General features: G+C 41.2%; 1 long non-coding RNA gene across 1 annotated transcript; it reads right to left on the minus strand.

The window, feature by feature from the left end:
* Window positions 1–3844: 3844 nt before the first annotated feature.
* LOC112896560 lies at window positions 3845–9436 on the minus strand. Its single transcript, XR_003229501.1, has 4 exons — window positions 9066–9436; window positions 7086–7153; window positions 4132–6102; window positions 3845–4004 (listed from the first exon to the last, which is right to left on the minus strand). It is a non-coding gene; the product is annotated as an uncharacterized LOC112896560 (long non-coding RNA).
* Between the last annotated feature and the right edge of the window lie 4860 nt (window positions 9437–14296).

Raw genomic sequence — 14296 nt, forward strand, 5'->3', positions numbered from 1 at the left:
CGGCTGGCATCTTCTTTAATTTGCAGGTCAGCAACCAACGGCCGGCTGTGCATAGGCGAGACCTAGCTTAGCTAGAAGATGTGACCAATCAGAAGTTCTTCAGATGGAACAGACTTCTGCACTACGTGCGAGAACCGTTAGGGCTCAGTTCTATCACGGCTGGAGGAGGAAAGCACACTGCAGATATATATATGCTGGCAAAAGGGAATAATTTAACACTTCGACTTTCAGAGGAATATAATTAATAGCTAATTTTCTACCAGAAGAAAATTGCATAATATGATCTAGATAAATAGCTGGCAAAATGTCAACAAGTTTAAACTTTGTAATGTATGTGTGCCTTAATAAAAGAAATGAAGATCGAGAAGCAAGCTAATCTAGATAGTACCTTAGCCCACATGGGCCAAACTTTTGTGCATCTAATTATGCTTAGCCTCTCAATAAAGAATATTAACGAGATGTACTACTGTTATTTTCTTGAAGTCATGGATGAATTCTGAGAACAGAATATTATCTACATTAAGGCACATGCATGCAAATATTTTGTTCCAGCATATATACTCCGTTCTCAAATAAATTTCATTTTAATAAAGGAATCTGTACAGACATACTTTAAAGATAAACTATTTTTATTCTCTCAAAATCATTCAGATTTTTGACACACAGAAAATTTATTACTGCCATATTGGCCATAAAAATGTTTTTGAGTAAACACACTTTGTAAGAGTTGCCAACATATATATATATATACATATATATATATATATAGAAATTATACTCTACAACCCATAGGATATATAGGTAGTATCTAGCCTAATGAATACAGGCTACAAAAGTACTATACATTCAAATTTGATCTTCTATCAGGGCCAGTAATGGCCGGGGTATGGAGGGCCACTGATGGCCAAGATATCGATATATAACCAATAACAATGACTCAATTTGTATGGTGTGAGTGCGTGCCTGTGTCAGATTTGTACTAAAAAATAACCCCGAACTTTCAGCCCTCTGCCTTGCAGCAGTTTCTCTAGGCCCTAGTCAGCTCAAGGTGCTAACAACATTCTCACTGTGTACCTGGACAAGTACGTGTCCAGGTGCATAGTCAGACATGGAGTAGATCTTAGTTTAATTTGAAGAATAACATGAGTTGGCCTACCACTATCTAATACCCCCTCTGACCACAAATATAAAGTAGTTTTAGACATTTAGGTTTGTCCTAAGCCAAACGTGTTTAGCGTTGACCATCGATTGCTAAATAGTCTTGCAACATAAGGTTGGCACCACTAGGTTTATAAGTAATTTCACAATACATATAGGCATTAATCAGTCAACAGACACCACCTAACAGGGAGAAGCTTTGCGAATTCGAAAAGTGAATTTTTCTACAGATTTGCACCAGTTCTACAAGATTAACTATTGAATGTAACCAAACCAAAATAACAGAAAAAAGTGGTTTACTTAATTTCCAGATATGAAGTTAAAACCCGCCGAACGTGCATCACTATCGAGCATTCAGCTCCTGAACAGGTATTAGTGTATTACCTGCACCCACAGGATTATAGCACCCACAGATATTCACAGTATGCAAGTAGTTAGCTGGTTGAGCAATCCGGTCGACAGAATAGCGTCCTACCTGTCAAGAAAATCTGGACTCATAAGCTTTCAAGAAAATCTGTAAAAAAGGGCTCTTTACCACACATGAACACATCTACAATCAATATTCACTTGTGTTCAAAGGTCAGCATTGCTGCCTTTTTGACATGAAGATAAGCAGGAACTATTCCCATTGCCAAATCTGTTAAGGCATATAGCGAATATTTGGTCGGCGGGCAAATAAAGATCTGATATCAATCGTAGGCCAATACCATGTTCTCTGCATTTAGTCAATATCAGGCCATTTCACTGACTATGAAGAAGAAAAAAAATTCTCAATGCATCTTCTTCTCAATCGACCGATATCTAGCTTTGATCCATAAGTGAGTGTTCATTTCTGCTATGTGGCCAAGGTCAACGTACCTGTCTTTGTACATAGGTCATAGTCATTGCTTCCAATTTACATACATGATGAGCAGGAAGATTCCCATGTAACTTTGCAACCACAAACGGCGCCGAAAAGGGACCCCCAATCATTTGCAAGAACATATTCTCCTTGCATGCAAATGCATGCATGTTTCTGATCAGCCGCACATGTCCTTTGCACGCAGGAGGTATGCAGCTATATATAAGGCATGCAGCTCGATGTATGCATGGCAGTTCACAACCCAAGCAAAGTGAATTGAAGTTTAGCTAGATGATGAGAATGTTAAGGGCTAAAGGCTGATGATAGATAGAGGAAGGAGAGGGGAGGCCTTGCATGGTGATAAGAGCTGACCATCCTGGTAGCCAAGGATGACTTGCCTGTGGACTCGCTCGCTTGCTTGTATTTTGTTGGAGCAGGCAGGGGACTGATCTCATAGGCAGTATCCTTGGCTAGCCCGGACGGTTCTTATCTTCATGCCAGGCCTTCATCGCTTGGGTACCTTTTCTTTTTCAAAAATAATATCCAGGAGAACTCTGTCTTTGACATGTGAATTAAGGTTCTGACACAAAAGAGAGCCTCATATATGGTTTTGATTTGACTTTTGATTTTAACTCCCTTGATCTCCATATTGGGTGTTCACTACATTCATGAAGACCTTGGATCGCATCTAGCTTCTCAGCCTGAGAGGGAAAGGTGAAAATGGAAGAGTTTGAGGCCTTGGTATTTGCTAATTGATGAACTGACACTAGTACTGCTAATAATGCTACTGCATGCACATTTTCTTGGTAACGCACAGCTCAGCTCGGTGCCTATATATCCAGACTACACTGATTGAAGGAGAAAGCATTAACTGTTCATCATGTGATCACTGTGTACCCTACACTTATCTGACCTTAAACGAGTTCTGTATATTAATGTATTAAGTAGTATTAGTCCGGCTATGCGAGACAAGATTACATGCATATATACAATGTATGATTTCTGCAGTTCCTGTGACAACTCAATGGAAGTTAGTTCCTTTCTGAAAGTTTCTCATGTTCTCATGCGATCCCAGCTTTTATGTTCTCTTGTAGTTAATATTGTGCGATCTGAAATGCAGAAACACACTTGCATCAGCCAGCAGAGTAGCAAAGACAATTAATAAGCTGGCTTCAGCTTATAACTGATTACCAGTTAGGTGTCAATATTTGTTTTGGAACTATTCTTCACCAGACGACATCTCTAAGAGTTTTTCAGCAGCTATATAAATATTGATTAAATAAAAATGACTGAAAACAACATGTCACACCATTAGCTACAATGGTACCTGTCCCAACTAGAAATGCAGTACTACTCACCTAAAAAAGCGATAAGAAAACTAGAGAGCAGTAAACTATTTGACCAATTATTGCTGGAATTTTTTTTAACCCAGTATCAAACTTAAATGTGTGGGAGCATCTCACCTTTCTAGCAGATGGATATACTTGGATGTTTTATGGCTCTTTACTCCAGAAGACATCTACACAAATGTAGTCACATATATCAGAACTACTTAGTACTGGAGTTCCACAATAGTAATATGGTTATACTGTAATTGCAAACAAGTTTGTAATGCAACCTATCATGCATGATCCAGCTAATAGTAAGTCCATATGTAGCATTCACAGCAATGCCAACATTACTTGCAGGTACATTGTTATTCACTTCTTGATTGTTGTTATTTCCCAAACTGGGAGCAGATAAAGTTACCCTTGTCACAGCAACTCGGCAAACATATCCATCTTGGCGTCCCCTGGTTGACAGACACAGCGCAGAACTTCTCTGCCTACCAGAAGCCATTGTAGATAGAAAAATGCTGCTGGTCTCATCTTCTTCATGACATCTTTTGTCTGCATCACCATTCTGGTTCTGCACCGCGCATTGTTCTTGGTGTGGAGTGTGGAGGCCCTAGGCTGTGACCTGTGGCCGTGAGCGTCATCGGTGAGTTTTAGGAGAGATATACACCCTGAGATACAAATTAAAGTAGCGTTCATCAAACTATAATTTTCTCTGTCCCTTCTCATATTGGGTATACACAGAAAATGTCATACTAAAATCCAAATATAACGATTCTGAATCACAATCAATCTTACCTTGGGATTGAAGGTCAGCACTGACACCTTTTTGACGTGGAAGATAGGCAGGAACTATTCCCATTGCCAAATCTATCAAAGGCATATATTTGGTCGCAGGACAAATGCTAATCTGATATCATTCGCTGGTCATCAGATTCTCTCTGTATTTACTTGATTTCAGGTCAGTTACCTAACCACATGTGATGTCTGCATCCGTATAACTGTGTTATGTAGCCAAGGTCAACCTATGTGTGTATAGGTCATCATCGTTGCTGCCAATTGGAAATATTCCAAGGCAGCTTTGCAGAAACAAATGTCACCAAAAAAGACGGGCCATGAGGGACCCCCAACCATTTAAAGGAACATGTCCTGTTTGCATGCATATTTCTGATCAGGCAAAAAGGAGGAGAGGAAGCGAAACATGCCCTTCACTGATGGCATCAGAGTATCAGACTATAAATAGGCATGCAGTGCCATGTTGTATTCATGGCAGTACACAAGCCAACCAAGTGCCTATAGAGGACGAGGTGAGGCCTTGCATGGTGATAAGTGTCTGGTCCTGATAGCCAAGGATGACTTGCCTGAGGCGTTGCTTGCTCGCCTGCTTGCGTACTGTTAAGCAGGCAGGTGACTGATGTCATAGGCAGTCTCCTTGGCTAGCCTGGACAGCTCTTATCCTTCATGCCAGGCCTTTACCTCGTTGTTCAGACCCTGTTTCTTTTAAAGGAATGCGCAGGGAAGCTGTGCATCTTTGATTTGCAGGTGAATCAAGATACCACCAAAAAGAGAAACCTGTGATGTATGGTTTTGATTTTGACTCACTTGATCTCCATACAAGTTCAGAGACACAACATGCACATCTCTGAAATGCAGTGGTCAGTACAGGTATGAAGACTTCAGTTTGCATCTAGCTTCTCAGTCTAAGACGGAAAATGTGAAATGGAGGACTTTCTGGGTGTTCTGTTATGTTTGCTAATTTATTAACTGACACCAGTACTACTAACACTGATATTGCTTCCTCATTTTCTTGGTAACGCTTGCACAGCTCAACTACGACACACAAGGAGAGAAGTCTATTTTCAGTTGTTTGCTCTACTGTACCATCTGCAGTAATTACCACCCTAGCATTTTGAAGTTTCTACAATGTTTCATGAGTACCAGCTTTGTGTATGACCTGTACAATTCAAGTTAATGTACATCAACATATATGTGTATCATTAATTGGGCTATATCCACCTACCTTACATGCATATTTACATGTTCTGTGTGATTTCTGAAGCTCCATTGAGAACAAATGGAAGTTAGTTCCTCTCAAGTTTCCCACATGATGCTAACTTATGCTCTCTCTCCTCTCTCCCTGTTAACCGTAGTACGATCTAAAGACAGAAACAAACTAGCAGCAGTGGCACAAAATAATTAACAAGGCTGACACCTGTCCGATTTCCAATCTCCTCCCAAATTTCTCTGAAACTATATAAACCATTTAACATCTCTAAGAATTTTCACTCACTATGTAAACATGCCGCCACTGCTAGCTACAATATAATGCTACTGGTACCAACTATAAAACAAGACATACCTGCCAAATAAAAGGGAAAAATACCTAATAACAGTAACCAACCAGTTCCTGCTGCTGTTTTATCCCTCTTTCAGATTAAATGTATGGTCACTCTCACCTCTCTTCCAGACGGATCCACTGTCAATGAGTCGTGTCTCATCTTAACTTAAGAAGAAATAACTACACAAGCACAGTCACATATTAGATCCACGAAACCGAAGCACACTAGCACAGACAATAATCCATAGGTACTGTAAATGAAGGCACATCTATGTAATGCTACCAAGTACCAATCATAATGAGCCGGGTAACAAGGGCAAAAATGAGGTCGACCACCACATAAGAACGTGGTAGTTAGCTCATGCACCCCCTTGATAAAGATACTCCTATATGAGATGATTTACCGTACACTATTCTGTAACTCAAAGTACCTGCATGAGATCATAGATATGCACTGATCAACCTCTTGGGTGACAAATATAACATGAAGCTATTTAGCTGGCCCATAAGCAAATATATTTGTCAAGATTGGTCAGTTTTGATCTGCTGGATCATTTTTAAGCTTTTTGCCCTTCCATTACTGAGCCACCATAATACTCCCTCCAGCCATAAATGTAAGGCACATTTTGGTAGGGGAAAAATCCATAAATGTAGGTTTTTACCTTTAATTTATCATATAGTATTTCCAATTGCTACAAAAACAATACCATCTTAAAATTACTTTGAATGTGGATATATCAACGTAACTTTGTACAATAAACATGAATATAATTTGAGTAATTGTTAGACAAAAGTTGCAAAGTTTGACTTTTTCCCAAAGCAAGTTACACCTTATATTTGTGGACGATAGGAGCACATGATCAGGTCCCAATATGTTAACCCACAATGTTGATCACATTAGTCAAAGTCTTCTATGAATTGAACACTCTAAGGTTCTCCTACTTTGAGTCTACCCCTTGTCTGCTGGTTCCTCATGCATGCATGATAATGAATACAAGTTTACGCACACTAATCTTATCCAATATTCTATTTCTTTTCCACCAAAAGGAAATACAAGTAGAATATCGGAGAACTTTTTGCCGATTCGTATCTTAATTTGTCAATCATGCGTGATAACTACTGGCGTAGCTAATGATCAAAAGGCAATCAAAATTTTTGTCGTTATGCAAGCTTTCGGCATATTTCAGCACCAGAAAATCCCTTTCGCAAGGTCAAAATGTTCTCATTCGCAAGATCCAAGAAAATCCTTATTTCCTATATATGTACATAAAATTACATGCAAGGCGATCAGGTCACGATGTGCTCAATATCTTTGGCATCTACTCATCTTTGCAGCAAAGCCATACAAGTTTGGACTTCGGAATATTTGGCGAAGTTGGAAAATATTCTGGTAGAGATGGCAAGTGCGACTAACCCAAGCCGTGGATTCGGCGTGTACTTGACCGCCTTTTCTCCCTATTAATACAAAGACACGCAGCTCTCCTGCGTGTTAGAGAAAAAAAAATGAGATGGCATGCGCCAAGTAAAGATCAGAACCAGTTCTCTCTATGAGGTATATATAAAAAGATGTTGAATAGAAGAAGCACTGCAAGACAAGTACTGGAACCACTGTAATCTTTTGTGACAAACAAATGTTGTAAAACCTTTTTAATCTGCCGGGCCAGTCAGGGCCACAAGCAACATGTCCCCTACCGGTATCCACTGGTAAAAGCAGACCAGCCAGTTATACTGACTACCATTTGTGCTTGGTATTACCTTGCATGCAATCAAGCCCATTCTTGGGCCAAAAGATGCAACGCTAATTATTCAACAATTTCTAGGATTTAGAATGCCTGTAAAACACGGTCATGATATGGCTGATAGAAACAAGAAAAGGTTGACTGTCATGATAGGAAATAATCCCCAGAATTTAGGTGGCGATTTTGCTGTGCCCTCCCATTACTGCTCCATTGAAACAAGTATATGGTCAGGGCCTTCTGAACATATGGAAATGAACCAAATATTCTGTGCATGAGCCTTTGTGTATCAATTGTCTGTTGGCTTCTCACGGATGCATTATGAAAAACTTATAACTTGTGCACGATTTACTATATTAGTGCAGAGAAGATAATAACTGAAGAAGTTTGTGCTTTCAAGGTTTCCTCTATATGCCCAATTCTTGTTACACCAAGAAATACCAAGTGGAAGATCAGAACCACAATTATTAGCATCCAGCAAGATATCCTCATCCTCAGATTGATTGGTATCTTAATTTGTCAACTATGTATGATGTGTACTAGCATAGCCAATGATCAAAAGGCGAACTTTCATTGTTTTGCAAAGATGATGTTGACCGAACTAGCTTTAGTCATATTTCAGCATCACAAAATCTTTTTTGGAGAGCCAAAATGTTCTCAATTCATAGGAACCAAGGAAACCTTCATTTTCTATATGTGCATGGAGATCAGCTCAGGATGTGCTCACTATCTTTGACATATACACGTGTCCGCAGTGAAGCCTAAAGGGTTTTGGCATATATTGGTAAAGTTAGAATATATTCTGCTACCCAAATAGAAGAATAAGATATTCTGGTAGAGCAAAGATATGATCTGGTTCTCTCCGCAAGGTGTGTATAAATAGTGTTGAATGGAAGAAGTGCTGCAGGATAAGCAAGAAGCAATCAGGCTTGGTGATAAGCAGAGGAGAAGCCTCGCATGGCGATAAGGGCTGCCTCTGATAGCCAAGGATGACTTGCCTATGTCCTTTGTGCTGAAGGATCAGAAATGTGAGCCTTTGAGATGGTTCATAGGCAGTCTCCTTGGCTAGACTGAGTAGCCCATATTGTCCATACCAGGCTCAATTGAGTCTCTTTCACAACTAATGCATGCACTTAATAATCAAAACGGTAGCTCTCATCTGCACATTGTGTTTCAGTGTGTATGCTACACTGATATCAAGGCATTACTTCTGCTCTTTTAGAACAATCGGCGTAAAATCTTCTGACTTTATTCCTCACTATATGGGCACGGTAAGGATCGATGAGTTCTGATTTAGTAGACTGCAGCACGAGAATAAGAAATAGCTTACATTATACTTTTGGATTTGATTATCTTCAGTCACTTCACTTGAGTTTTTCTCATGGGTAACATCGAGCAGCAGTTGAGTACTTGTGCTGTATTCGTGTCTAGTTTTCATCTTAGCAATGATGATTAGGTCAGTGAACAGTGAGGATAATGAATTATGGGTGCCAACATTGTATTTTTCCTCTTAGTAACAGAGAAAACAAATGAGCTTCAAGTATAGAATATTGACATGGGTCACCACTTCCAGGTAGACGAATTCTACTCCCATCTATAATCATCTAGTGCTCCTGTCGATTGTTACACGAAGAAAACTGATGACATTATTAACTTACAGAAATACAGTAGTGCTGCTGCCGCCGGTCTCCGCAACCTCTCCTGCCGCAGCCGTCAAAAGCCAAGCCATTCTGCCCGGCGGCACCCAGCCAGAGCCCCAGGCCACCGCAGGCGCACAGCCATGGTGTCCCGCCCGCGCCGCCGCGAAAACGAACAGCGAAGGCGCCGACACACATCACAAGTGCCTGTGGCAACCGTCCGCCGTCGCCACCCATGCCAGGAAAGAGGAGGCCGGCGGATAGAGGAAGCTGGAAGAGGAGAGGGAAGCGGGCAAGCGGCTGGGGGGACAGGCCGACCACCGTCCGGCCGGCGATGCGGCGGTGGCGGCGAGCCCGCGCAGGGGCTTCGGGATCCGGAACCTGGCCGAGAATGTGTGTGCTGGGCCGAATACCAACCGGCCCGGATTTGGATATCGGTCGCAACCGACCCATGTCGCGGCGGGATCTGCTTTTGTTTTGGCCCACCGCCCACATTTGCGCAACCGCTTCTCGTCCGTGTCCGAAACGGATCATATAGAGTCAAAATATTCAAATGCATACCAAAGAAATAACCCGGCGTCCAACTCAAACATATGATACGTGCTTCCATCTCTTGTTGTATAACAATGAAACTTTTTTTTTTGCGAGGCTCTCGTAATGAAACATATTTCAGAAATTTACTAAAAACCAGCCATTGCCCTCGTATAAATGAGATAACAGGCAGCCGGTTGGCACTTTGCACCTGCCTCCCCTTCTTTTCTTAAAAAAACAGCCGCCTCTAAAATTTCTTTAAAACGTTATCTCGACCATGCAAGCGTCTATTTGTTGGCATACCCATTCTCAGCGTGTTACGGCTAAATTTGACAAGAAGATATGCTACTAAACCACGATCTCTTGTTTTACTTATATACCAAAAATTAGTCAACTCTGAAACCATCGGATCACCCTCAAGCTCTTGCGCCCTCCATCAGTTACTGATCCATCGAAGCAGCATATAGTGTTAGGGCCCTATGAACATAAAAAAACTTAATCAGATCAAAGTCTTTGGTGATCAAAGAACCTCTGTGTACGTACTACTCCTGCCATGTCTATCCCATCGTCTGTTTGTTTCTTTCCTGGATGCTTTATGGAGAACAAATATCTTCAAGGATCGAGACCACAGCAATGTTTTTAAGTCTTAACTCATCTGATTAATCATGATTAATCGCGCTTATTATCAGTCCGCCGGTACCGATCATACCCACCAAGGCAACTATCTCGACTAGAAGCCTAGTCGTTCGACTAATCGTCGACTAACTATGATTTTAGTCGTCCGATTAGTGTGGGGACATTAGCTTACAGCAAGCTCTGGGTGACTTCTGGGGACTTCTTGAGTTTGGAATTTGGATTCTGAAGTTTCCCCTAAGGGCCAGTGTATCTCCTCTATCCTGCTGTTGTTTTAGCTCTAAGCTAGTGCTCGTGTAGTCTACTTTACAAATCAAAACTCACAAATTACTAAGTTAGTGACCATCTAACCATCAATATTATCCTAATCTTTGCTTTAAACAATACTAGTCAGCCGGCCCGCCCAAATAGCGTGGGCAGCTAGTTTTTCTTTCCAACTTTCGAATTGTTTCAAGAAATAGATGCAAATAGTTTTGTCCCATCATGTTATTGTTATCTTTTTTCGCCCTAACTGCCCAGACTTAGGTGTCATCTATTTTTTATCGTTGTATTCTATGGAGTATCTTTTCTGAAACATGAATTTGGAAGAAAAACGGATACCTTATATAGAAATATATCTTTAATTCGGGTATTTACTGAAAGTAATATAAAGATTTATATATTTTTAACATAAATATTATTTTTTCCAAAAAAAATTGCGGGATATTACATTGTTGTTTGAGGGTCTTAGTTGCAGTGCATGACAAATTATTTTTAGACTTTTAGAAAAAGATTTAGGTGAGTGCTTCAATGTATGCCACTGGAAGTAATAATCCACCTTCCGATCTTGCATTGAAATGACCCAATAAATGCATGCTTATCCCCTCTCTCCTACTTTTGCTCCCAAGGATCAATGCCTGTACTAATATCGTAGTTATCGAAGATGCATCCCTAATCCCTAATGGTGTGCATTGTTTCCTAGGCACGCATGTTAAACTCTACCTGCGGCTTGCTATATATGGATAGGCATGCATGTTAAACATCAATTTTTCCTAGTAAGTTTGTTCTAGATCGCATCAACACTCCACCGTGATTGCATCATGTATCGTTCGTTCTCTCACTGCCGTGTCCATAGTTTTCATACGCTGGTTATTAATTCTTGCCGTGTCCCAGCCGATTCAAAAAATTGGAAACCCGAACCTGGTTAGAGGTAGGTAGCCTTTATTACTGTATTACATTCTTCTTCTTTTCTGGTAAGCATGGGGCGTTGTGCTACAGTGACGAAAACAAACTGGATGCTAATCTTTAGTAGCTTCTGTTGCCGATGAAGACCATACATGTTGCGTTTCAAATGCTGCTGATCTTTGAGGGGGCTTCCCATGGTCATGTTAGAGTTTGTGCTTGTTAGCGTCCGGCTAGCTATGGTCACGCTAGAATCTGTGCTTGTCAGCGTGTTAAGATTGATGGATGGGTGTTTTATCTTATTATAATTGTGCTTATTGTCTTAAATAATTGAAAATCATAGGCAGTGGAGATCGATCTGCATGCAACCCCTACGATGGACGAAACGGAAGACTCTTCCACCAGGGCATGTGTATATGGATAGCCTTAGCCTGTATGTGTAGAAATATAGAATACATATATATGGTGAACGTCTTGGGTCTCGATGTGGCTACGATTCATATTTTCTACAACTAAAGTAGCAGTGACTTTCCAAATATGTAGAATCATGTTTTATATAAAAGCTAGGCAGGTATTGTCTTCCATTTGAAATCGTATTCTGATCATCAAATATCAAATTGATCTACAGGGTTGCAACTTAGCTCTACAATAATACTCGTTGTGTGTCTTTTTTCTAAATTTATATGTTTATAGGCAAATATGCACGTGCGTTGCCACGAGCGGAGGTCGCCTGCAAACATCCAAAAATTTGTTCCATAGAAAATGACCCTAGTGCTCGTACAAACTCAAATGAATTTGTGTTATGATGTGTACCATGAAAATATTTAGACAAACACACGATGAGGATGCTAGCATGTTAGAGGATCAATGAAACCTGAGGACAGCATCAGTGTTCCGGTGATGTGATGATTTTGCCTGCCCTAATGTGCCCTTTTTTGAACAGATGATGCAGCAAAGTTAATTTAGACATGAAATTAGTACTTATCAGTTATGAAAAGACCACATGCACTTTTCTTAACAAAAATTTAGCATCTAATAATATCAAAATTCCATAACAGAAATGAGGGTTTTTTACGACAGAAACGGCCGGCCCCATTGTATCATCACCCCGGCCATATCCTTCTCTCTCTCTCATACGCCAACCTTATCCTCGCGGCCGCGACCTCGCACACTCCATGCCGCTTGTAGCTTCGCAGTTCGCACGCGTGCCGCTCGCAAGCTCGCTCGCTGCCTCACTTGCCGGCTTGCCGCCCTTCCACTCAGCCATTCAACGTTGCTGCACTCCGCCGTCCCCTTGGCGCTCCCGTCCCATCTCCCTCCCTGCGACGCGGCTGCGGCCTCTCTCTGTGGGGATGTAGCGCCCAGGGGATCAAACGGAGAAGTGGAACGCCGAGCGGTGCCTGGGCTCGGATGCGGAAAAAGAAACGAACTCTAGTTGATGAACCAGCAGGTCCACCCGTAATTGATTTAAGCCGGATCAAATTAGAAAATTAGATGGAAACATTACGTGCTTTAGAAATAGGTAAAAATTAGCGAACGTGGTGGCTTCTTTCAATACTATTATATTAAGATTACGACTAGGACTGACTAGGCTCGACTAATTGGGCTGATCGACGACTAATCACGACTAATTTTTTTATCGGTACCCTTAAGACTAGACACTTTACGATCTGAAAACATTGGACCACAGCCTGTGCAAAGCTTCTCCTGCATGCATATATAATTCGCTTTCACCAAAAGGAATTACTACCAGGTAGTAGAAGATCAGAACCAAACTTATCGTCAACTGCTGCTAGTATCCAGCAAGATATGCAAATAAGTTTGTCAACCATGCATGATAAGTACTACTCGCCGCAGCCAATGATCCAAAAGCATCTGGACTTTCCGTCGTTTTGCAGAGAGAAGACGTCGATCACAGTAGCTTTAGCTAGGCATCTTCCTTTCGGAGGGTCAAAATGTCCTCATATCATCACAGGATCCGATCCAAGGAAACCTTCTATACGTGTAAAGTAAAGTTGTATGCACGGTGATGATCAGTTCATCAGGACGTACTCAATGATTGCTATTCTTTGACATCTACTCTTGTTTCGAGCGAGGGCCATAAAGTTTCCGATCCCGTATATTGACAACGTTAGAATATATTCTGCAATCCAAATAAATAGAGGGAAAAGAGATATTCTGGTACAGCAAGAACTTGATCCGGTTCCCTCTGCAACGTAGTATGTATAAATAGATGTTGGATGGAAGAATTGAAGGACCTCAAGCCAATTACAGAAGCATCCAGTTAGGTGGTGCGCAGAGGAGAAGCCTTACATGGCGATAAGGGCCTGGCTCTGATAGCCAAGGATGACTTGCCTAGGTCCTTTGTACTGAAGGGTCAGCAGTGTGTGAGCCTTTGAGATGGTTCATAGGCAGTCTCCTAGGCTAGCCTGAGCGGCCCCTATCGCTCATGCTAGGCATAATCGAGCCTCTTATGTTTCGATAGTATCATAAGATAGGTCAGAGTGCCAGACCTGCACATATCATCTTCTCATATCTAGCAGTGTTTCAGTGTGCATGATCCATTGACAAATATGATTGTCAAGCCATATTGGTTAGATGGCTCTAGTAGCAGCACTTCTCGGTCTCTGAGTTTGACTTCTCGTAGGAACGAATTAAGCTCAACTCCTCGTGGGAGCGAATTTCAAGTTAGGGTTAAAAAAAATCCCCTCGCTAGCGCGTTCAGGGTTCGAGAGATTTTCTCGACCAGAAAGCCAGTTGCTTCCTCTTAATGAAATACGGTTTGGGCCGTCATGCATACCCCTCTGGTTAGGGGCAGGCCCATATGTATGCATGGGTATTTAGAGTTGAATACCAAAACTCTTGGTAAAAAAATTTATATACATAGTATACAACATATATGTATTGAAAAATAGAAAATTGCACCA

Source organism: Panicum hallii, chromosome 6 (assembly GCF_002211085.1).
Source record: "Panicum hallii strain FIL2 chromosome 6, PHallii_v3.1, whole genome shotgun sequence".
Lineage (NCBI taxonomy): Eukaryota > Viridiplantae > Streptophyta > Magnoliopsida > Poales > Poaceae > Panicum > Panicum hallii.